Genomic DNA, 25,556 nt, shown 5'->3' with positions numbered 1-25,556 from the left:
GTTTGTTTAAATTGTCTTGGTTATTTACATGCTTACTATTATGAACAATGCTGTACTAACTGTGTTAGACAAATTGTGCTAGGAATACATCTTTAGTTAAGGAATTCCTATTCAAAGGAGCTGTGCATTTAAAATTTTGATAGCTATGGGGTGCCTGACCAGCTCAGTCGGTAGAGCATACAACTCTTAATCTCAGGGTTGTAGGTTCCAGCCCTACTTTGGATATCGAGATTACTGAAAAAAATAAAATCTTTAAAAAAAAACAAAATTTTGACAGATATTGCAAAATTACCCTCTAAAATTTTTGCATCAAAAATGCTTTCACAACTTTGTGTTAAAATTTCCCTTTTGCCAATGTGATAGTTTAAAATTTTTAATTTATTTTAATCTTTCTTTAACTGAATATCTATGAGTGATTTGTAGTTCCTTTTTTAGCAACTGCTGCTCCAAGTCTTTTTTTCAGTTTTAAACAATTTTAAGCAACTTTACTTACTGATTTTGAAAGTTATATATACAGCAGTGATTTTTTTCTTTGCCTATAACATGTTTTGCAAGTATTTCCCTCAATTGGTCATTTAATTTTTTTTCAATTGGGATTTGGACATTTATTTTATTTTATTTATTTTTTTATTATTATGTTATGTTAATCACTATACATTACATCATTAGTTTTTGATGTAGTGTTCCATGATTCATTGTTTGCGTATAACACCTAGTGCTCCATGCAGAACGTGCCCTCTTTAATACCCATCACCAAGCTAACCCATCCGCCCACCCCCCTCCCCTCTAGAACCCTCAGTTTGTTTCTCAGAGTCCATAGTCTCTCGTGGTTTGTCTCCCCCTCCAATTTCCCCCCTTCATTCTTCCCTTCCTGCTATCTTCTTCTTTTTTTTTTTAACATATAATGTATTATTTGTTTCAGAGGTACAGGTCTATGACTCAACAGTCTTACACAATTCACAGCGCTCACCTTTGCACATACACTCTCCAATGTCTTATCACCCAACCTCCCCATCCCTCCCACCCCCCCACCACTCCAGCAACCCTCAGTTTGTTTCCTGAGATTAAGAATTCCTCATATCAGTGAGATCATATGATACATGTCTTTCTCTGATTGACTTATTTCGCTCAGCATAATACCCTCCAGTTTTATCCACGTCATTGCAAATGGCAAGATTTCATTCCTTTTGGTGGCTGCATAATATTCCAGTGTGTGTGTGTGTGTGTGTGTGTGTGTGTGTGTGTGTGTGTGTGTATACATACACCACATCTTCTTTATCCATTCATCTGTCGATGGACATCTTGGCTCTTTCCACAGTTTGGCTATTGTGGACATTGCTGCTATGAACATCAGGGTGCACGTACCCCTTCGGATCCCTACATTTGTATCTTTGGGCTAAATACCCAGTAGTGCAATTGCTGGAGTGTATGGTAGCTCTGTTTTCAACTTTTTGAGGAACCTCCATATTGTTTTCTGGAGTTTTTAAAACATATATTTAATATTCAATATTAACCCTTTGCCCAACTACACTCAAACACAAAAGCTAACAGAATCTATTGATACTATCCATGCATAAATAATGAACCAGTGCCATGTCTTAAAAACATATGATTAAGAAATAAGATTATATGTCCCCAAATTGTATGTATGTGTGAAGGGATGTGTTGTATATCCTTGGAGACCAACCATTAGGAGTGGGTAGAAATAACTGATTTTTAAATTTCTATTGATACTTTGTTACAGTTTTTTGAATAGCATTTAATGTGATAGAGTTTCTCCAAATGTTAACAAAAATTCCAAGGAAAAGAGAATTCAATAATGAAATATTTGAGAAAAAACTGCTTAAGATCCTCATCTCTTAAAGGTACATAATAGACCAGCAAAGATCTGAAGAAAGCATATAGTAAGGAAATACTTAATTTCACTGTTTCTCAAGTCATTTATCCACATCTCCTTTCTTATGGAACATTTTTAGCAGAACTTTAAAGAGAAAGTCTAGAGGAGCTAAAAGTGTGGTCTTTTTTGACAAAGGAGTGAAAATCTGCAATTTTAAAAAGAAAAGCAAACAACATTATAAGTATGAACTATAATTCTTTATAGATTATCCTAAGGCTTAAAGTATATGCCTTGAAATAGGGATTAAGATGATATAATAGCCCCAAATATCTTAAACTAAAGGTACTTGTATTCTTCCTTAAGTCAAATAAGCTGAAAGTATAAGTCAGTATGATGTATGGAACTTTTGCTTCTTAGAGTGGGAAATAAATAAACTGTTTGCATTATTTTAAGCAAAAAAAATAACATAATTAATATTGCTTCTATAGTACTCAGAAAGCTTTAACTATATAAAACTATCTGTAGTTTATGGAAACAGAACAAAATAATAAAAAAGCCTTGGTCTATTTTTATCTCTGAGGTTTTCTTCTACCAGCTCATTTTCTAGTGGGAAAAAGAAAAAAAAGAAAAACTTCTATCTAAAACAACTTACACACCATTTCAATTAAGTCTATTCCCTTAAGCGATCCTATCGGTGAAAAATAGAGTAAGAAGCTAGGCTCTGAATTATATTCTGTGCCTCATTAATTCAAAATCTGCCATTTCTTTTTATAAATGCCATAATTTCAAGACCTACTAAGATTATTTTAGTTCCCTAAGCCCTCTTTAATGAGTCTCCAAAATGTGTTAAACAAACAGGGTCTAATCAAATGAGACCTGAATCTTTCTAGGAGACAAATGCATAGCAGTTTGTGTTTATGAGTATGCAATAGATTTACAAGCATTTAAATGTCAAGAAATGATCTTGATTCTTAGAGGTCTTAGGACATAGCCTTTAGGACATTAGTTATATATTTATATTGTATAATTTATTATGAAAACTTAAAAAAATAGATCAGACCACTGAGCTATAAATTTCTTAACTCCTGGGGATTTAAAATCCCCTTTTGAAGTTAAACGAAAATTTGCCTATGTAGTTTATTATTAATTTTTAAAAAATCTTTATAGCTGAGACCAAAGTATGAAGAATTTGAAGAAGACAGGCTTTAAACACTGCAAAGGCTCATGTATTTTACACAATTTTGTGTGTTTTAAAGGTAGTTTGGTTTTGTAGTTTGACTGCAGTGATGGTTTCACTGATAGATGCAATTATCAAAATTAATGAACTGAACACTTAAGATTTGAGTGTCTTGTATGTAAATTAAATCTCAATTAAAAAAAAAAAAAGCTTGTACTATTACTCCCTTCTCTCTAGTCCTGATGTTCAGTTTCCCATCCAAGTTGTAGAGGTTTATTTTCCATAATCTTATATACCTTCTACAACGATATAGATCTATAATGATTTACAGCAGGGGCCTAGTAAGGCGCATTCCTCCATGTACCCAGGATGAGTCAAGCATGTAAGAATCTTTAAAACAGAATGAAGGAACAAAGAGGGGAGTGCACACTGTGCGGTTTACAGCTGGCTTCCTATCTACAAAACATCTTCTGCTGCGTACTTTAGAACTGACCACACACGTCCCAAGGGCATTTCACTCTGACCCTTTCGGGTTATTTTTAAACCGCAATCTCAAGTTTTCTCAGAGATCTCGGAGTTTGAACGAACATGCACCAGTGGTTGTTGTGGCATTGTTTCCCACAATATATTAACTTTATTTAACAGATGTGTATTAATCCCCTGATATACTACATGCCCCTATTCCCTATTCTAGAATTAGTAAGATTAACTAATAATGTAGGTTCATATAATTAAGTATTCCCTTCAACTTGTAGATGTGTTGTACTTTGTCCCATTTACATTTTTCTCAACACATCAAGTCCCCTAGTTGTCACCTGGGGATGGCATAAATATTAGCTTAAATGCATTTAAAGCATTTAAGCCCTCCAATATCATATAGGATTTGTATGTAGATCATTGTTTTATGTGGTTCAATTTGTACCATTTACCAATCATAATATTAAAATGTTCTACTTGTAAAATTCCTAGCATTAAGACAGAACTTACTTTGTAGCAAAGTAGATTTTGAAAAAGTGAGAAATGGGCTTTAAATATAAACATTTTAACTAAGTAACATGGTTCCAATATAGTAGCCTCCCATAGGAGGATGTAAACAAGCAAGCATTTGCTGAAATGTGAAACATGATATCTTAATCAAGTCATTCTATATCTATTTTTTAAATCTGTATTCCTAGGTTAATTCTCACCTCTTCAAGTTAAAAATATTGCAGATTTAAAGAGTTGGTCCATTTTGAATTATAGAGATGGAGCCATGTTAATTTGGGAAAAAAAATAATATCCAGACATCAATCTTAGTAGTGTTTGAAAACATTATATTTCTTAGAAGAGAATTAAAAGGAAGGAAAATGGATAAATTAAAAATTTATTCAAGGGCTCCTGGGTGGCCCAGTCGGTTAAACGGCTGCCTTCAGCTCAGGTCATGATCCCAGGGTCCTGAGATTGAGCCCCAAGTTGTTGGTCTCCCTGCTTAGCAGCGAGTCTGCTACGCCTTCTCCTTTTACCCTTCCCCCTACTCATGCGTGCACATGCATGCTCTCTCTCTCAACAAATAAATAAAATCTTAAAAAAATAAAATTTATTCAAAAAAATACATTCTGAATTTTAATTACCTTTCATTCAGAGAAGTAGTGTAGTATCAAGAAATAGGTGTATGTTCGACTCAAACCATAAAAATAGTTTTCTTCTTTTTTTCCATGATTATTATCTTTTATCAGCTATAATCAATTAGGATTTAACAGGGCTTTATGGTCTTAGTTATAACCTGTTTTCTGCTTTATTCAAATGCTTTCTGAGATTTGCTTTGTAGCATGATGTTATTTTTTTTAATACATTAAGCTCATTATAGAATAATTTATAGGGCACATTTGGCCTCATAGTCCACATTAAGCATAGGACAACTATAGATCATCAGGAAACAATTATTCTGTGAAGATTAATCTTTCTCAGCTGTACAGAATCAAGTATCCTTACACATGAAACATCCTTCTATCCCAGATTTGACTTTATTTCTTGTCACCATGAATCTTTGCCTTTTTATAATGTATGTCGAAAGTGGTTATGTATATATTAGTTTGAAAGTCCGTTCCATTTTTTTGTAGTCCTTAAGTGTTCTGAGATTTACTTTAACAATATGGAAGTAGAATGGTGTAGAAAAGGGTATTCATAATAGAATTTTAGTGTATGTGTGGGGGGGTGTCTTTGTGTGTGGTATGTGTGTTTTCTAGCATTCTATTCCCTTGAAAGTTGTTCTCTAGACATCATTCGTCCTTGCCTAATCGTTGCATCTTGAGTTTTTATGGTGGATGGAACATGTTTATGATTACTTAAATTTAAGAATGGATCTTCTAAAAGCCATTTCAACTTCTGACATATGATTTTTAAAAAAGAATATAAAAATTGTATTATGAAATTGTATATCTGGTACTAGTTGACAATCAAATAAAACGTAAACATCATCATTTATAATTTTATACTTGCATCATGCGCATTTTAATATGCCTACTATCTGGAAATACAAAGAGAAGACAATGGCCTGAAAACTTCCCATTTTTAGTAGATAACAGCAAGAACAGGAAGGCCATGAAAATAGGAAGGGTGTTTGTAGAAATGTGAAGCACAGATTATACTCAGAATTGAAAGAAAAGGGAAGAATAATAAAATCGCCTCTTAAATACGCATTGGCAAATCAACCAATGAATGCAAACAACATTTTTGTTTGTTTTACATATGATTTTTTTTCAGTTCTTCTGAAATTGTACATATATATGTATATCTTTATATATATGCACTGCTTTTGTTGTAGTAGTGATTTATTTGTTCCCATTTGATTACTATTTGTATGGGATGACATTATTAGCTATTAATCAGTCGTTAGAATAGTCATATAAGTTTTTAGAGTCAATATACCCAAAGGTTTAGTTTGCTTCACTAATGCATTGTAGTAAGGCATTCTATTTTCAGCCTTTATAACTAGCTCTAATATTCACAAAATAGTACTAAGAAGAAAATTGAGGCAGGATAGTACAATTTCTTAGCATGCTTAGAAAATAAAAATCAAAGTAAGTAGTACATATACCTGGGTGGAGGATGATTGTACTAATTTTTGTATACTAAACAGCACTATTTTTCCTGGACTTTACAGAGGCAAGTTTTTTACTTTTTCCTACCCAGTCTTGTATTTTCACAATGAGAATGTTCAGGAATTCAAAACACATTCGTATACCATTCACTGTCTTATTTCTGGAGATGAAGGTAAGATTGGATAAATATTAAGATGTGTACTGATTTTTACAATGCAATTCAGGCCTTAATAAACATTTTTTCTATCTTCAAATTCCTTTTATTGAAGTTAGATTACAATATGTTTGAACATATGTTTTAGCTTATATTATTTTGCTAAAAGAAATAGCCAAAGTACAAATTTAAAATCTTAGGATACAGTTTTTATTTTTCTAATGCAGGTTGTTAAAACAAAAAATATTATTTCAAGGAGCATAACATATATCTATTAATAAGAATGGAAAATTCTAATTCAAATCTAAGTAAACTATTAATTTATTGGTAGCATTGAAAAATAATATTGATAAATGTTTTTAAGTTTAGTTACCGCTATTAATCATTTTGCAACTAGGAAATTAGAAGGACACAAAGCCAATGTAGTCTCTACTTCACAGTTGGAAATGCCTTTGTTACATACAATCTATTTAAAAAGAAGAGAAACAGACTCTAGTGTATTCGTTCAATAAACATTCATTTAGTACCTGTAATTTGCCAAGCGCTGTTTTAGGCATGAGAACAGTGAATAAATTAGACAAGGTCCATGCATGAGCTCATGGTGCTTATTTATAATATGGCAAATGGAGGTGGAAGTCAGGGATTTAGGCTTCTAAAGTAAATCCTTCTAAAGCTCTCTAAATGCACAAACTGTAGACTTTTACAACAGGAGTCAAGACTATTGCAATAGGGGAGAGAGACTGAACTCAAGTTTCATTGAAATAAAAGGCGGAATAATTTTTAAACACTGGGGTGAATAAGAGAAAAAGTGCATTAGCCCCAGGAGGTTGGTCATATAATTAGGCCATCTGTGTTTGCTAATTGGTGCTTATGGAAGTTAGTCTCCTATCTTCCCACAGAGACTGGGAGAAAGAGACCTTATCGTTTTTGATGATTACATTTCAAAATAATATTTCCCAGGTCTTGGAGAAGACATTCCTTAGTTGGTAAGAGGCTAGGAGATTTACATCTTAAAGAGGAAGAGAAAGAATTTACAATTTTAAGTGTTCTGAAGTAAATGCTCTAAGAAAAGGTAGGTCAGAGTCCTAGAGGCAGGAAGAAATCTCTCTGAAGTTTAGTTTAGATGAGGGGAATCTTAGGGCCATCTTGTGCACATACCAATATTATGATATACCATATTGTGACATTTTTTGTGACCTAATTCAGTTAAAACAAAATAAAACAGAACTATATAATCCAAAGACAGAGAAACTTTCACCAGATGAATTTTGAATTATAGGCAATCTATCAAACCCTTTCTTAACCCCATCTCTCTCACCAGCTACCGCTCCATTTTTCATTCCTCCTGACATCTGTACCAGATCTTTCCATTTCCTCTTCTATCATCTTACAAGCCCACACTTCTGTACCCTACCATCAAAACTAATTTTTTCAAGTCATCTTGGAAAGTGTTTCTGTGTTACTCAATCTGGGGGTCAATTTGCAGTTTTCATCTTAATTATCTGCAATAATTGAACTGATTGATCTCTTTTCTCCTCCATACCACCCATCCTCTCTCTTTTTTTTTTTTTTAAATTGGCCTCCATGATCCACACTTTCCCAGTTTTCATCTGTCTGGCTGATCTCCCTTTCTTAAGTCACCTTTGCTGGTTTTCCCTCAGGTCCCTGACCTCTCAACACTGTAATGTTCTCTACCTATACTCACTCCTAGAGACTTCAGCCTTACAGCTTTGAAAACCACCTTATACTAAGGCATCTTACATCCATGATGCCAGTCTCAACCATGACCCCAAATTTCCAGACTCCTCTGCCTACTCTAAATCTCCACATGCTTACTCTAAACCTAAACGTTTGTAGTCTTAAACTGAATATCTGATCTGTACCTTTTAAACTTGGTCTTCTTAGATCAATTTCACTAAACATAACTACATTCTACTGCTTGCTCAAATAAAAATTCTTGAAGTCTTCCCAGAGTTTTCTTTTTCCTGCACATTCCATATCCAAATATCATGGCACTTTAAAAATGTTACTCAGGATCTGATTATTTGGGGCGCCTGGGTGGCTCAGTCGTTAAGTGTCCGCCTTCGGCTCAGGTCATGATCCCAGGGTCCTGGGATCGAGCCCCGCGTCGGGCTCCCTGCTCGGCGGGAAGCCTGCTTCTCCCTCTCCCACTTCCCCTGCTTGTGTTCCCTCTCTCGCTGTGTCTCTCTCTGTCAAATAAATAGATAAAATCTTTAAAAAAAAAGAATCTGATATTTTCTCAAACCTCCACTACTAATTCCCTGATCAAAAATTCCACCCTCTTCTTCCTGGATAAAACCTATAGCCTCTTAACTGTTCTTCTTTTGTCTGTCCTTGTCTTCCTACTCCATGCAAAACATGACAACCAGAAGCAACTTTCTAAGTCGTTAAGTTAGGTCTCTCAGTCATCTGCCCTAAATTCCTCGAGTGGTTTTGCTCCTCACCCTCAGTTAACAGCCAAAACTCACATAATGCCTCTAAGACCATAAGTGATTTCCCTTCGTTAGCTTTCTGATCTTCTCTCTCAGTGTTCTTTCTTTTGATCCTAACATTCTAGCCATAGAAGCTTCCCAGTTGTTCCTCAAGCAGCCTAGTACTCTCCTGCTCCAGAGCTTTTAAACTTTGATTTCTGTTAGTTTAACTTGCAGCTTATCCATGTAGATTTTCTCTCCTCCAATGGGGTCTGTGAGACCCTCCTCAGTACTTATGCAAAATAGCAATCCCTACCTGACTCCAGAACTCTTTTTCTTCTTTTTACACTTTATTTTTCTCCATAATACCTTTTCACCTAGCAGATATTCTACTTATTTCTTTGTTCATTGCCTATTTCCTACTCTGCATCACTCCCGCTAGGGTATATGATCCATGAAGGCAAAAATATGAATCTCTTTTGTTCATTGTAGTATCCCCAGCACTTAGGATAGGGGTTAGTATATAGTGGATGCTTAATAAGTCCTTATAGAATGACTAAAGAGAATCCGTAGAGACTGAACTTTATGTTTGATGAATAATCTTATTATCATTATCTTATATTCATTTTTTTCTTTCTTTATCTTTGTTTCTTCACTTCTTCCATATGAAAATATTGTAACCCTAGCTCCAATGTTCTCCACTTCTATTCTAAGAGTGTTGTTGGGACCTCCAAAATATTTCAGCCTAAAGAACCTACTGAGGAGTATGTACTAGTCAACTGTTAAGTGACCAGCACTGGTGATAAACACAGAGTCTTTATTGATATGTCACTAACAAATAACTGAGAGAAAACTTCAGAAACCCATTCAAAATTCTACAATTGTCATATAATTTGTGAGTAAAATACCCATGCATATAGTCATAGCAATATTAAATACCTTCTTGCAGTCCATCAGGAGCTGTGTGATATGATTCCTTTTCTCTCCAGCTCTCCTTCCTCTTTCCTTCTTTTTTACTCTCCACTTGCGCTGGTTTTAGGTGTATGACCTGTGCAGCCTCGCTAAACCCCACACTTAGAAGGTCTCACATTTGGTTTTGTTCTTTACTGCTACTGTCTCAAAATTCTTAACAATTTATAAAAACAAAAGATCTGCCCTTTTATTTTTCAGTAGGCCTTAAAATTATGTAGCTGGTCTTGCTGTCCGCTTCCACTTAGAGAATCTTGCAGAACAATAACATATGTAAATGATGCAGTTAAAAAAGAGTGACTTTTAGTTTCTGAAGCTCAGAAAAATTATGAAGCCATTATTTAAGGAAAAACTTCATGCACATAAATATAATTAGAGCAGGAGAATAATGACCTAATACAGTGATCTTATTTTGTGAAGAGATTAACTGAGATGAGTAGAATTTCTCAAAATTTTAGATTAACATTGTGCTATTAATCTTCATAAATATCACATCCTGAGTTCCCATTAGGTGGAGAGGGAAGCATTTACAGATGATTAAAATGACGCATAAAGCAAATAAATTATAAACTTTCCAAGGAAGTCCCAACTCACAGTTTTAAACTAAGAAAGGACAAATAGAAATAAGAAGAAACTTTGTTGTTCTTTAAACTTCAGGATATAAATTAAGATTTACAATCTTTACATTTTTTCATAGATTAAAATCTACCCTTTCCTCTGAGTTATAGCTTTTATGAATGCATTTTAACTAATAGTTTACTATGGTAGATTTGCTAATATGTGTTGATTTTGAATTTGAAAACACAGTGAATGTTTCAAGATGTGGGCTGCTTAGATAATTTGATTTTTTTTCCCTCTTTATTGGCACTATGTAGTAATATGATATCATAATATCACATGTAATCAGTGTACAGTGATGGTGTTAATATTAAGCTGTGTTTTAAAAAATTCCCCTCTATGGCTATAAATAAACACACAACAGTATTTTTATACTAAAAATAAGTCATCTTTTAAAAGACACAGCTATTTATATTTCAAGATGAGGAAGTAGGGTTAATGAAAACTGTTATTATTAGAATAACAAGAAAAATAATAAAACAGAAATACCAAACCTATTGTAAGGCCACTGTTTATCAATATTTTCAAAAATTTAATAGAAGCTCTATTACCTCAGATTTTTACTCATATGACAAAAAGTGAATTATTGGAAATATTGATTTAAAAAATTACCTCATTCCTTCTGCCTACTCTTTAAAAGAAAAGTTTAACTACAAGTAACTTACTGGGAGTTTATGGTAAAGAACAATGTTTTATTCATATACCAGGACGCTCTTTCTTAGAGACACAAATAAAGCTGCATGTGAACTAACAGCTGCTCTTAGAACACTGCCTGTCGTGGTCTGCTAAGGGAACACAGCTGGAGAAATGTGCAGAGTATCTTCAACTTTAAATCAAGCACAAACCAGGAAGACATTTGGTACGCATCTGCAATACCATTACTATTGACAAAGTAGTTTCTGTTCTCTCTCGTTTTTCTGGCACCCATTTTAAACTATGCCTTAGTGGTTTAGGTTCTTTAGGGGGAAGCTTATAAAATACCTAACCATTTTATGGCATGTAATCATGATTTTTTTTTTATTTTCTTCTTTCTTTCCTTCCTCCCTCTCTTCCTTCCTTCCTTTGTTCCTGATTGTGTATCTTTGGGCCCTCTTCTAAGCCCTGTTCTAGGTGCTGTGGCCAATGTGGTGAGCAGCTAAAGTCACTGCTGTCTTGGAACTGACATTCTAGTGGCCAAAAGCTTTATCTTTCGAGGCCATAATAAAATCTACAGACAGACCTTTTAAAGAAAGACATGACAAACCATAAGAAACTCTTAAGCATAGGAAACAAACTGAGGGTTGCTAGAGGGTAGGGAGGATGGGATAGTTGGGTGATGGGCATTAAGGAGGGCATGTGATGTAATGAGCACTGGGTGTTATATGCAACTGATGAATCACTGAACTTGACCTCTGAAACTAATAATACACTATATGTTAATTAATTGAATTTAAATAAAAAAGGAACCCCCCCAAAATAAAGAAAGACATGAAAATTCCTAAGATGAAAAAAATTGCAGCATGAGATGAGGGAGAAGAATCGGAAAAAGAGTGAATGAGAGAGAGAAGGGGGGGAGGGAGAAAAGTAGTTTATTTTACATCTGTTAGATATTTGGGGAGATGGAGGAGAGGTTGTGGAATCTTATGTTATGAGCATTCATTGTCATGGAATTTTAATGACTTGAAAAATTCTGCTATGAGAGGTTTTATGTGATCCACTCTCCTATGGAGATAATTTAGAATCCACAATCCTTAGAACTTTAACCCTCAAGAAGTCTTCCCTTGGGAGCCATAGTCAGTACCTGATACCATGGCCATTTTGCAAACATCGTGACCTTAAGTAGACAAAGATTGTACTCCCTTTAGGGAGAAAAATACTGACTTCTTCAACTCTATAAATAGTTTTGAACCATTTATATAGTTATTGAATAGTTCTTTCTGAAAATTTGTCAGCATATTATGTGTTTCAATCTAAGTGTAATTAGTAAGTATTATAAAGAGATTAACCTAAAGCAATATAAGCAATTCCAAGAATTCTTTTTTTTAAGATTTTATTTATTTATTTGAGAATGAGAGAGAGAGAGAGAGAGACCATGAAGGGGGCAGGGTCAGAAGGAGAAGCAGACTTCTTGCTGAGCAGGGAGCCTGATGCAGGACTCCATCCTGGGACTCAGGATCATGACCTGAGCCGAAGGCAGACACTTAACCAACTGAGCCACCCAGACGTCCCCAAGAATTCTTATATACTTCAACATAATTATCTATAATTCAATGATGAAGTGAGGACAGTACAAGCTCAGACAGATAGGAGAACTTCCTAAACACCTGGATAAAAATAATTCAACCTCACTTCACAAGCCCTGTCATACTGTAGCTTATGATTATGAACGCAGGGCTATTTTCAGCTAGAGAGTATCCCTGGTAATTTAATCTCATTTATAAGTTATATTTGGAACATGAAAATCAGAAGATTCAGAGGTGAGGGCCAAAACAAAAGGATGATTTTGAGCTGATTTACAAGAGTCTTTGCAAAAGAGAGAAGAGAGAGTGAAACCAGTCTTCTAGGTTTATCTTGGGAAGATTCACAGACTTGAATCTTAAAACACTAATATAAGGGTGCTAGTATGTGGATATTCATACTAACAGCAGATTTTAAAGAAATTTTAAAAATATGACATTGAAATAAATTTTTGCAATACAACCTAAAGGCACTTCTACACATTGCTCTTAAGTAATTATCTCTTGTCTCGTATTATCCTAAGGGAGAAAATAGATATTTTTAAACTCTTACCTTATTGAAAACTGTTAATGTTTTCTCTAAGAACGAAAATATACTAACTTTGCTTGAAAATTTTCTGTGAAGCAACCTAGTACATTAGATTTAATGTTCACTGTTTTTCTTAGGTACCTAGTTTTGCTTTCTCTCATGAAGGAGATGTCCACAGAAAACGTTTAATAGTACTTAAGCTGAAAAGATAGGATATATATTTTATATAATTTGAAAATAGACTTTCATTTCTCAGAAATGAAGAAAAAAGTTAAAATAGCTAGCACCCATGGATTAAGGCACAGCTGCCATAGCCACATTTTCTATTAAAGGGTATCTTCCAGAGTTCAACAGCTCATTCAGGTCTTTCTATCCTGAAGGCCATTTCAAGTCTCATTTTTGTTACAAAATATGACATTGCTATTAATTGACATCACCAAATATCTAGGACTCATGTCAAATGAAAAAAAAAAGTATTATCTGGCATATAAATATTTTCTCCCAAGTATCTGTACCTACCATCACAAACAGTGGTAAAGATTGTGCATACTAATTTGTCCCTGGGAAGAGTTATAGCCAACTGTGGAGTTAGGAGAACACAGTCCACACATGGATACCCTCACTTCTGACACCAGCTGCAAACTCAGGATGTTCCCAAAACTACCCTCAGGTTTGATAATTTGCCATAAGTTCTCGCAGAACCCATTGGAAGCTGTTATAGTTATGATTTATCACAGGGAAATGATTCAGATTAAAATCCACCAAAGGAAAAAGTTCATAAGGCAGAGAAAGTACCAAACATGGAGCTTCTGTTGTCCTTTCCTCATTCAGTCAAGACAGCTTTACTTTCTTGGCATTAATGTGAGACAATATACTCAGCGTAGTGCCATTCAGGAAAGCTCACTCAAGCCTCAATATCAGAATTTTTACTGGGCCTCCATTATATAGGCATGGTTGATTGCTCTGGTGACTGATCTCAGAGTGTAAAGTTGCATGTATCAAAGCCTGATCTGTAGCTCGTATTGTTGTATTTCTGGCATGGCCACCCCTCACCCTGAATTACATTGTTAGCCTATCCATCATGACGCATGGCTCCCAGGAAATCAGACATTCCAAACAGGCATTATATTGCCAAGATCTAGTGATCACCTCCAGTAGGTGAAGGCAAAGGCCAGATTTCACTTAGAGAAAGGAAAAATTCTTTACTATAGGGTCTCAAAGATCAACTTGATCAACAAAGTAAGTACCTTGACTGCTAGCCAAAAAGATTTATGTTCACTCTGTTTTGAGTTTTTGATTGATAAGACCCTACCTGGAGTTGTAATTGCCACACGTTAGGAAAAGAAAAACAAAACAGTTGGAGAAATGTCTGGATTTTATGTCATTCATTTATTCATATATTGACTCAGCAAACATTTTTGGGGACAGTTACTATGTGCCAAGCCCTATGCTTATTGTGATTGATGTCAGACATAGACAAATAGTCATGGAATATCATGATCTGTACTGTAATGGCAATATTCACAAGGTACCTATCCAGGATGAGTGATCAGCTCTGTCTGGAAGGCTTGGCTTCACTGAGAGGAAAACATTTGAGCAGCCTTTGAGCTGGTCTTGAAGAATGTCTAGCAGTCTTCTGGGCTGAGTTGTGTGAGGAGGTGTTCAGTGCTATCCAGGTAGGAGAAAAGCATAGGGAAAGAAGGAAGTAATGTAACACATTTCCAGTAACATTTAACAACAAAGCTTAAAAACAAAAATAGTTTTCAAATAATAGAAAGCAATGACACTGGCAAGGCAATCCATCTGTCCTGTGTTATTTCAGAGTTGTTTGTACTTAAACTTTGTGTGTCAACACTGTATATGTCTAAAACCAAGCTTTGTGCTACAAACCTGAGGGATTAAAAACTCAGAATAGTAGTAAACAAGCCAGCAATGGTAATAACCCTATCATTGGCACACAATGCGGCGATTTTTCACTCTGCCTAGGAAAGCTTTCACAGTTGTTGCTTTGCTCATTGAGCACAGCTTTTATACTGCCTGGCTGTTGGGCTTGAACTGTTTTCTGTCCTGACCATGCTCCCTTATATAACCAAACATGTCCCAGTAAATGCGTGACCTATATTTACTGCAGGCTTGTCATTACATTGCATTTCTTATTTCTTCCCTGGGTAAACTGGATCCCATTGAGTACCAAGGCGCATACCTCACTCAAGTCTGGTGTTTCCATGGAAAAGATCACTAGAGCAGTGTATACACAGTATAGTAAACAAACTCTACTTAGAACATAATGGAAAATGTATCTTTATTCTGGTCTCAGAGTCTCTCTGTAAAATTTATACAGTGGAGGTTACCTTCCCCTGCCCCTCCAGGAAAACGTGGCAGTCCCCATGTCTTTTCAGTTTATTCTTAGTCGACATTCTTGGAGTCATTTTTTTTTTAAAGATTTTATTTATTTATTTGAGAGACAGAGAGAATGAGAGAGAAAGCACATGAGATGGGGGGAGGGTCAGAGGGAGAAGCAGACTCCCCGCTGAGCAGGGAGCCCGATGCAGGACTCGATCCCGGAACTCCAGGATCATGACCTGAGCCGAAGGCAGTCGCTTAACCAACTGAGCCACCCAGGCGCCCATTCTTGGAGTCATTTTAAGAACAAATACAGTCACCATTAATTAAAAAAAAAAATTTCTAGTTCCAGACTAGATCAAAAATTCATAACTAGATATGCCATAAAATATTTCTCCTCTCCCCAGCTTGGTCTATGGGTGAAAAGAAGCCTAAGTTTTCCCTTCTTCTTATCAGCATCTCTTTTGCTGTCCCAGGATTGGGATCAGGGGCGGACGAGGAGAGAGTACAAGACAAGTACTTGAACTAGTTTCCATAATTTGGTTTTATCTCTGTATTAGTTATCTATTTTTTATGGGTATGTTACCTCAATATTTACCAGATTAAAAAAACCATTAATTATGTCATAGTATCTTTAGTCAGCAAATAGAGCATGGTTTCACTTGGTCCTCTACCTCAGGATCTCTTAGGTCTGCAATCAGGATATTGGCTGAGCTACTGTCATCTCACGCCCCAACAACGGGAGGATTTGCTTCCATGCTCATTCTTGTGACTATTAGCAGGCCTCAACTACTTGCTGGCTGAAACAGAAAAATCAGTCCTTGCCACATTATCTCTTCCATAGTGCAGCTCTCAAGGTAGCCTATAGCTTTTCAAGCAGATAAGAGAGAAGAGCCCAAAAAGGAAGCCACGGTCTCCTGATTTTATCTTGGGGGTAACAGACTTCCCAACACTCTACAGCATTCTATTTATTAAGTTCAGCATATTCTCAAAGGGAGGCGGTAACACAAGGACACAAATACTAGGGGATGAGGGTAATTGGGGACCATCTTAGCGGCTACCTACCACAAATCCCTCTGCACCAGGAAGCTTTTAAAAGATGAGTCTTTGCCTGCTTGAGCACCTTTGTGGACATTTGGGAGATTCCTGTCACTGGAGATCTCTCACTTGTGGTTACCTTGACTAAGCAATCAATCTATTTTAGGTTGTCATTTAGATTCTCCCTTAGCCTCTCAACCAAAATGTCCTTAGCCTTCTTAGAATCTAAAACACCTTCTCTCCATATATAAGATTTATATATATCCAGTAATATATATTATATATAAGATTTATATATATAAATCTCAGCCAAAATGTCCTTAGTATCCTTCTTAGAATCTAAAACACTTCTCTCCTTCTAGTTATATATATATACATATATATATATATATATATATAATATAATATGTATAACTAGGAGAGAAGGTGTGGGTCTCCTACTGTCCTGTCTTCCACTTGTGCACTCTCTATTCTTATGTCACTTGGTGAAACAATCTCCCCTACTCAAAATAAAACAAAACAAAGCAAAACAAAAACAGATGTTTCAGTGTAGAAACAAATACCCTAGGAAAGTTCACTTATATATAACTGAAATATATATTTCATATACAACTATAAACTATATTTCATATAACTATAAATATATATTTACATTAATCAAAATCAAAATCATTTTAAATATAACTACTTTCTCCAGGGAAATAATATTTTTTAAATTTTTTCCTAATAATCATAATGAGATAAACTAGACAATAAAGCCATTCAATTGGCTAAAACATATAGCAGACATAGCTTTTAGATGCCCTTAGCTATCACCAAAATTAAGTATAATTTACTTTCTTTCATTTATCACCAGCAATGTTTCTTTTATAATTCTCTATATTCCCACCCTATTGGGGGAATTTCTACATTCCATCAGGCTCTGATTACTGCATAGTGGTGTTGCAATTTAACATTTTCATAGTATGGGCATGCAAATATACTAAATAATAGTGGAAAACCAAAAAGGACATAGCTCTTATTTTGTATAAGGAAACAAATAATTTCTCCTTTGTTTTATCTAAACACTTGATAATATGGGATAAAATTTATCGATTTAATTAACTCAAGATAGTAATGAGTAAAGAATTCACTGTAGGAAAGGTACAAAGCACTTTGTATATACATTGTTGGTCCTAAGCTATGTAGCTCTTCTAGTTATTTCATAATTCTTGGGCATTTCTATTTTTTTAGTGGAGTGCATTTTTCCGGGAGATGAGGTTTGACTTGAGGAGTGATATGAAAAAAGACCCGACATGGAATTGGAATCTGCTCAGCGTTAGGTGTGTGAGCGATAGCACAGTGTACATCACTGCTCTTAAGTAACGTACGCTTTATAAGAGAAGAAAACTTACAGGAGAAGCTGGTGATAAAAGTGATAGCATTGGAAGAGTATTCCTCTTAATTTCCAGAGTTATTTAGAGAACTTCAGAAAACCAATAGGTATTTCCTCAGTTTAAAACTCAACCGTTAGAACTTGCCTCCCAAAATGAGTCTTTCTTTTTGACATGGAGAAAGCTTTGTTGAATTCGGATGAAGTGTCTGAACTTGACCTCTTTGGCTTATCTATTACTAGGCAGTGCACAATTTTCAAGAACAAAAAGTTAAGAAATAAATGTTGGTATATCTTTGGAAAATATCAAGCAACTTGTATATTGCATTTAAAGGAAGAGGTTGTGGATGAGGTAGAATCTTTTTAGTTAAGAAATTATCATTTTTCTCACCAAAATCACTTAGCTAAATGTCACTATTTTGATTGGGAAAAGAGAGCTTCAGAATCTCTTGCAGCTAAAGGAAAGAAGGACTGTTTTGAAAAGTAGAATAGGCATCATAGGGCATAAATGTTTAAATTGATCTATGGTGAATCTAAAGTGCCATTTGGTTTTGCGTCATCTATATTAGTGTTGAAAATTCAAAGGGAAATTGGGAGTTTTATTGTTGTTGCTGTTGCATAAGCATCTTTAATCATCCTGGTTAAATAACTCATTGTTTTTGGCATATACCTCACTTTTTACCAATTACATGGACATTTTTGCAAGGTGCATTCACGATCATTTAAATGTGTTCAAGCCATAATCGTGTAGATGATAACTTTGTGAACTAAAAGAGTTTATGCCAACCTTGTGTATGCTCCAGGGCATTTCTGATCACCGCAAGATATCATTAGTGTCACAAAAAGTTAGAATATGTGGCATATATCCTAAAGACTCACACTAGTAGCTTCCTGGGTACCAATTATGTCGTGTCTTTAGGATACTCCAAAAATAATTTTAATTAAGGAAATGCTAATGAAGATTGAGAGAAAATAGGTAAAAATTTAAGTAAATGTACTTTCTCTATAGTTATTGAGGGACTACATTTGTTCCTTCTGGTTTCCTATATTAGATTTATTTGTAAGCGCTGAAGGTGCTACAGTAGTGATATTGTTAGTGATAACCTGCAATGCTACTGCTCATCAGGCACTAGACACGAGCTCAAGGAAATCTGACAGATTGTGGACTTGGTGTTTAATTCTGAGGCATGTCTTTGGATGTCTGTTGTAACTCTGAAGCCTCACACACAGCCCCACAGAAATACATAAAACTAGAAAAGGTGACTGTGTTGCCTCGGATTTGTGTCTAGTGGGCCTTTGTCTGTGTACCTTCTTTAGCTTTGTCTTCATAATTTTTGCTCCTCGTGCCTCCAGCTTTAGCATCCTGCTACATCTGGTGGTGCCCGTCTTGTTTCTCCAAGTTCATGGCTTGACTCCTCCACTATATCACAATGGTTCAAAACTTCTAGTTATTAACTTCACTTTGCCCTTAGAATCTTCTGCTGTGCGTTGTGCCTTGTCCTGTGTTTTCCTTATTCTTCATTCTAACCTTATAGCTGAGGAGACGATTCTATAAATGGTTTCTGCCTATCAATCTGGAATGTTATTCATATATATATATATATGAATATATATCAATATATATATCTGAAATGTTATTCATACACACACACACACACACACAGACTTTCTGAAAAAATAAAGACCATAATTAAAATGAACTCCAGACCATTAGTAATTATTTCCTAAGCCAAGTAGTTCTGGGTACTGCACAATGTCCCAATGTTTTAAATTTTAGTATGATACCAGTAAAATGAAATAATTGTTTGAGTAAAGCAGGCACAATTCCCCAATGTCCTAGAAAAAAAAATATTTTAAATGATTAAAATGACAATCAAAGAAACAAACACATGTAGAATGCTTCAAAATCTTATAGAATATAAGGTAGGTAATGGAAAAGCCCCTGCATGTTTGGTATACATTTGAATCCATATATATATTTAGTAAACAGCCATTGTCATGAACTTTATATAAGTAAATCACATTTTCCTATAACTGTCAAATGCTTTTCTAATATTTGAAGTTTCATACATGTTTCTCTTTCTTTCCCTCATGATATTACATCTTTTGCACATTTAAGCCATAACCAATGATGACCAATAACAATTTCTGTCAGTCATTCTTTAGGTATCTAGCTTTTGTAATAAAAATGCCAGGATTCCCCACTGAATTTCTTTTAAAGTTCACATTTTCCTTTTACCTAAAGGGCATGTAGAGTGAGAGAAACAGTGAAAGATTGTAAGATAAAAAATGAATGCTGAAGGAATTTCAACATATGAGACTTTCATAACCATCTTAGCTACCTTCCTTTAGGTATATAAAGGGTTTAGAAAGTTTACATCAGTAGATGTAAATATTTATAAAAACAATTTTTATAAAATATGTTCAAGATCTCTTTTAGAATCTGAAAGAGTATTCTAAAGAATTATCCTATGCTAATATTTTAATCAGAGTAGCTTTCAATAAGAACAATCCACTGCTTTTCTTCATTCTTCCTATGAGGAGCCACCTCCTCATCTCCCCGGTCCATCTCTCACTGACAAGTGGCATTTCTGAATCAGATTCATTTAGAATGTATAATGTAAGCATTTTCACACTAACTTAAGTCATTTAGCTTTGTCTGTATGCGTTAAGTCTTGTAATGGAATCTATTAACTTCTCACTTCTATACTGATCTAAGTGCTTAGCTGAATAAATTAATAAAATGGAGATAGGACAAATTTCCCAAGCAAAAGAATATCAAATAATTTTTACAGCTACTCCACCCTCAAGCATGACTCCCACTCTCTATGTGGACTGTATATGGTGCCTTCCTTACAAAGTCCAAAGTTCAAAAAGGAGGGAAAAACATAATTTTACAATAGAGCAACTTGACAAAACACTATCTCAGCCAGGTGATCAAGGCCAACATCCAGTCATAAATCACTTGATATGATGATATGATGTGATGGGAATGGTACTTGACCTCTCTTGTCTTCCTTCCAATAACCAATTACCTCAGTCTTATCATGAGAAAAAACTAGATAAATTCCAGTAATGAGGAATCCTGCAAAATAACTGACCAGTATTCCTCAAAACTGTGAAGTTTATAAAAAAATAAGGAATGTCTGGGAAACTGCCATACTCAAGAGGAACCTAAAGAAATATGGCAGCTAAATATAATGTGGTATTTTGGCTGGGATCCTGGTACAGAGAAAGGACTTGAGTAAAAACTAAGGAAATCTAAATAAATAATGAACTTTATTTGATAATAATAGGCCAATATAGTTCATTAATTATTATTACAAATGTATCACCCTAATGTAAGATGTTAAAAATAGGTGAAACTGAGTGTGGGGTATGTGGGAACTCTCTATACTACCTTAAAGTTTCAAGTCTAAGGATTTTTTTTTTTAATAAAGCCTTTTAAAAAGAAAGGATATTTAATTGCTTATGTAACACATTTGGACTATACTACTTTTATACCATCTATTTTAGTGTGCTTTTAAAAAGAACAATGGCTTTATTGGCAATTAATTCACTAAATCCCCCCCCGAAAAAAATAGTTATTGTACTTAACATGGAGTTATAGTAGTAAATTTGAACAATACAAAACCATATTTAACATTAGTTCAGTGTCATTAGAGGAAGCAAGCAAATTCACTTTTGCTCCGATGGCCAAACCCTTGTTTGAATCAGCTAGATGACAAAAGGAACCATCTTGCTCAATGATTTCTAATACCAAACAAACCTTATGGATGATCCCAGTGGACCATTCTAATTTCTCCCCTAAAACACTCAGCGGTACCTTAAACAAAAAAACAAGGGGCACCTGGGGGGCTCAGTCAGTTAAGCATCTGACTTCAGCTCAGGTCATGATCAAAGGGTCCTCATGGGGTTCCCTGCTCAGCGGGAGTCAGCTTCTCTCTTTCCCTCTTCCTCTGCCTCCCTTCCCCCTGCTCCTGCGCTCGCTCTCTCTCTCTCTCTCTCTCTCTCAAATAAATAAAATCTTTAAAAACAAAAAAAACTCATCTGTCTTAAAGAGAAAATAAAACTCTGAGACCAAAGATGCGGTTCTGGGGGATCGAGGCCCCAGGGGAAAAAATGGAGTAAAATTTTTTAAACTGGAAATCAAAGTCTCCAAATATGCTGATGCTCCTAAGCTAGTAGGTTAAAAACGTGGGTTTTCCAGTAAGGGGTCTTTGCTGAATATGTTGGGTGCCCCTCTAAGGATCATGGTGCCCCTGCGGTTTTTAGTAAGTCACGTGTGCACCACTCTCAACTGGCTAGAAGCCCGTATCAAGATTCAATATCTGTTAGTCTCTAGTATTCTGCATTTTTAGCTCATACAAGAAAAACTTATCATCATTTCACAAGTAAGAAGTTTCTATCCTTCTTGTATCTAGCACTTTGCTCTTTTATAGCATGTCTATGTCTTTTAAGTTTCTGTATTTTTCCCTCTGCTTTTCAGCTGAGTCTATCAGTCAGCCTAGAGGAACTTTCTCAGTTAGGTGTCTGGTCCTTCCTCTGTGAGGATTCCTGAACTAATTCTGATTTGTGGCAGGTCATTGGCTTCAGTAATAAAACACTGAAATAGTGGGAATTAAGAGTTCTACAAAGTACTTGTGATTTTTTTTCTTTAAATTCTGCATTAAATTAGTATAATATATAAATTTATTATTCTGTTTTAAACTAAGTCATATTTTTTCCTAAAGTGGAAAACTTAAAATTATGAAGAATTACAGAATAATACATGAATGGTATGATTTTGACACCCAACAGCATTCTCATTTAGTTGTATAACAAATAAAAATATGTAACTCCCATAAAAGTAATTAAATACCGAACTTTTTATGATGTATATATGCAGATACAGTCCTCCCCAAAATAACAAAAAATCACAATTTTTATATATTTTATTTCAACTCTGTTTTCCTTGTTTTTTTTTAATTGCAATTTAAATGTGAATTTATTACTCTGTACTTCATTAGTACAAACCTAACAAATGAAAATCTGAAATTATTTTCCAAAAGACATGAATGCATTAATTTGACCTGTAGAGCACAAAGTTTATCCACAGGCAAAGGTCCTAAGCAGAATATAATAATTAAATGTACACTTATTACTATTACACAGAAAATAAAGTATCTTTTTAGGAAACCATGGGGAAATTATATATATAATTCTGAATGAGAATATGTATATTTATGAATTTTAAGTAGAATAATAAAAACATTTTCTTCCAAAACTTCTTTGCTCACTAATATAAAGATATAGGATTCTTTTAATTATTTTACATTTTCTTAACTGATAGGACACATACATGCCTAAGGGTAGGATCTCAGAATTGTATCGTCATTAAAACTGGTAAAGTTTCATGTTTCCATGTAGTTCTTATTTTTCTATTTATGCTCTGATAATCACTAGTAATTGTACTTTCTCTTTGTATATTACACTTAGTAGTATAAATTCCTGTGAACATAAAAGGGACAAGTGACATAATATCAAAGAGCATTGTTCCTGAAAATACATTACATGATTTCAACAAATTACACGATATTAAATTTTTTTTAAATCTAATACTGGTCTAGAAGACAAATATGTATTTATTATTTTCTGAAAGCGGAGAGACCATTACTAGAAAACAGGAATAGCCTGTATGGTCTTTGTAGCTAGTAGCGTACAGTTTTGCAGATTGCAAAAGTTCAAGATGGTAGTGGCATCTTCATTAAATATTGTTGCAATAGCCAGTCAACCATTAAATAAAAGTTTCTGAAATCCTGGTATCTCCTCTTATTCTTTTATTTTTAATTAAAGCTGCAGAGAATCATTGATTGAAATGTCTTTTATCCTCTTACTGCTTTTTAAAAAAAAAATTTACCTCAGTCTTTTATACTCCTCCTTAATCATGAATGCAAATAAAATTCAAAGTGTAATCAGCAGCTGCTGAAAGAGAGCACTGAGCAAACTGGGTTGCCATGGGAACCGTGAAGTCAGTCCTTGACCAGACAAAGAATAATACCTGGTGTATGTGTGTATGGTGTGTATGTGCAGATACTTAACAGCAATTTATAAAGAACAACTGAAGATATGTCAAGGTTTCTCCCCAAACTAAATTGTTCATTTTTAGATATTTAGGTTAAAGGTGAATGAGTAAAAGCAACTATTGCATTAAATTAGTAAGAGGTTGCTTCTCATTTAAAACTGGATAGGTTCTATCCTGGATGAAGCTACAGGTATTCAAATGGTACTCTGAGACCAGAACTGAACATGATAAGTATCAAACGCCTTCCTTTGCAAACAAATAAACAATTAACGTAATTATCTGGCCTGTTCTTGCTGTCATTATCCTTGCCTTCACTTTTTCAACAGGCGTTGCAGCATTTTAATTTTATTTTCTCTTGGGAAAGAATCATCTCCTACTCTGAGCTGCCAGGGGAAAGTATTGTTAAGCTTTTTAAATGTTGAATATAAAGGTCATACCACCGAGGGATTTTCAGCTGTGAGTAAACACATTCAGACGAAATAGTGCTCCATATTACTCTTATGCAACAAATGTAGTTTTAAACTGACTGCCCCGATGTTTGAATATCTTAATTTGGCATGAGTAATGGCTGTCACTGGCAATAATATCCTTAGACTCCGACTGTTAGGAGGACTTTATTAAAACTTATTAATAAGTCTGTATAAAAATAAAAAATAGTTCAATGTTGTGGCTTTAGTTTTGTTCTTCATTGTTAAGTACCTTGGAACAGAAACATATTCCTGATTAATAAAAAAATGAAAGCAGGGGTGCCCGGATGGCTCAGTTGTTAAGTGTCTGCCTTCGGCTCGGGTCATGACCCCAGTGTCCTGGGATCGAGCCCCGCATTGGGCTCCCTGCTCCGCGGGAAGCCTGCTTCTCCCTCTCCCACTCCCCCTGCTTGTGTTCCCTCTCTCGCTGTGTCTCTCTCTGTCAAATAAATAAATAAAATCTTAAAAAAAAAAAAAAAATGAAAGCCCTTGTCTTTGCTGGTGGAGAATCTGAATTTAAGTTTGGGACATGTGGACAGATCATAAACCATTTGCCAAAAGCATTGGAAAGATGTTTCATCTTCCCTCTCTGTTCCCTTTGCCAAGAGGCAAAGATGCTACCATTCTTTTTGTGCATATCACCCTCCTGCCTGAAGGTGCCTCTTTTTTATCAGGTGCTCTCTTTACTGACCCATGCAAGATAGGTCACTGTGATTCTCTAAGCTTTACAGCTGAGAACACATAAGCATAGAAGGTTCAGTGACTTGTCTACGATGGATGAACAAGTTATTGACAGGGGAGAAATTAGAATTTACTTCTGAGTGGAGTGACTTTCAAAGAAGGTTTTACTGTTTTCTTGACTTGATAAATTTGGAATTAAGTGTAGGGGGTTGGCAAAAAGTTTACTGATTGATGTTAGTAGAATATAGAAATAGCATTCCTATCTGGCGGTAACCTACAATGTTTCATTAAACCATGCATTCCGCCTCAACTAACAAAGGAAGAGAGAGTCTGTGGCCAGCAATTTCTCTGCCCCTTTTTTTCAAGCTTCCTTTTACTTATCTGTTCAGTTTTTCCTATCATGTTCATTTTGCAGTGTGCCTTACTGTTGGCATCAGTCACTTTCCCTGATCTGTCTCAAATCATTGTAAGCTAATTTTGTAATAATTGGTTCAACTTGGTAATGGTATTAAAGAGGGCAAAGATTTTTTTTTTTTTTTTTTTACCTAGGAGGGAATTCATTTTATCAGTTTTAAAGAG

The 25,556-nt window shown here is 35.0% G+C and overlaps 1 protein-coding gene across 1 annotated transcript in view; it reads left to right on the top strand.

Annotated features, from left to right (window-relative positions):
• Window positions 1–25,556, top strand: part of GRID2 (glutamate ionotropic receptor delta type subunit 2) — a 1,398,327-nt gene that overhangs the window by 677,917 nt on the left and 694,854 nt on the right. The window lies entirely within an intron of this gene.

Source organism: Eumetopias jubatus, unplaced genomic scaffold (assembly GCF_037043125.1).
Source record: "Eumetopias jubatus isolate StellerSeaLion01/CBP00866 unplaced genomic scaffold, mEumJub1_p1.0 scaffold_2, whole genome shotgun sequence".
Taxonomy (NCBI): domain Eukaryota; kingdom Metazoa; phylum Chordata; class Mammalia; order Carnivora; family Otariidae; genus Eumetopias; species Eumetopias jubatus.
Note: the sequence above shows the minus strand (reverse complement) of the source record. Positions and strands in the feature narration are given on the sequence as shown.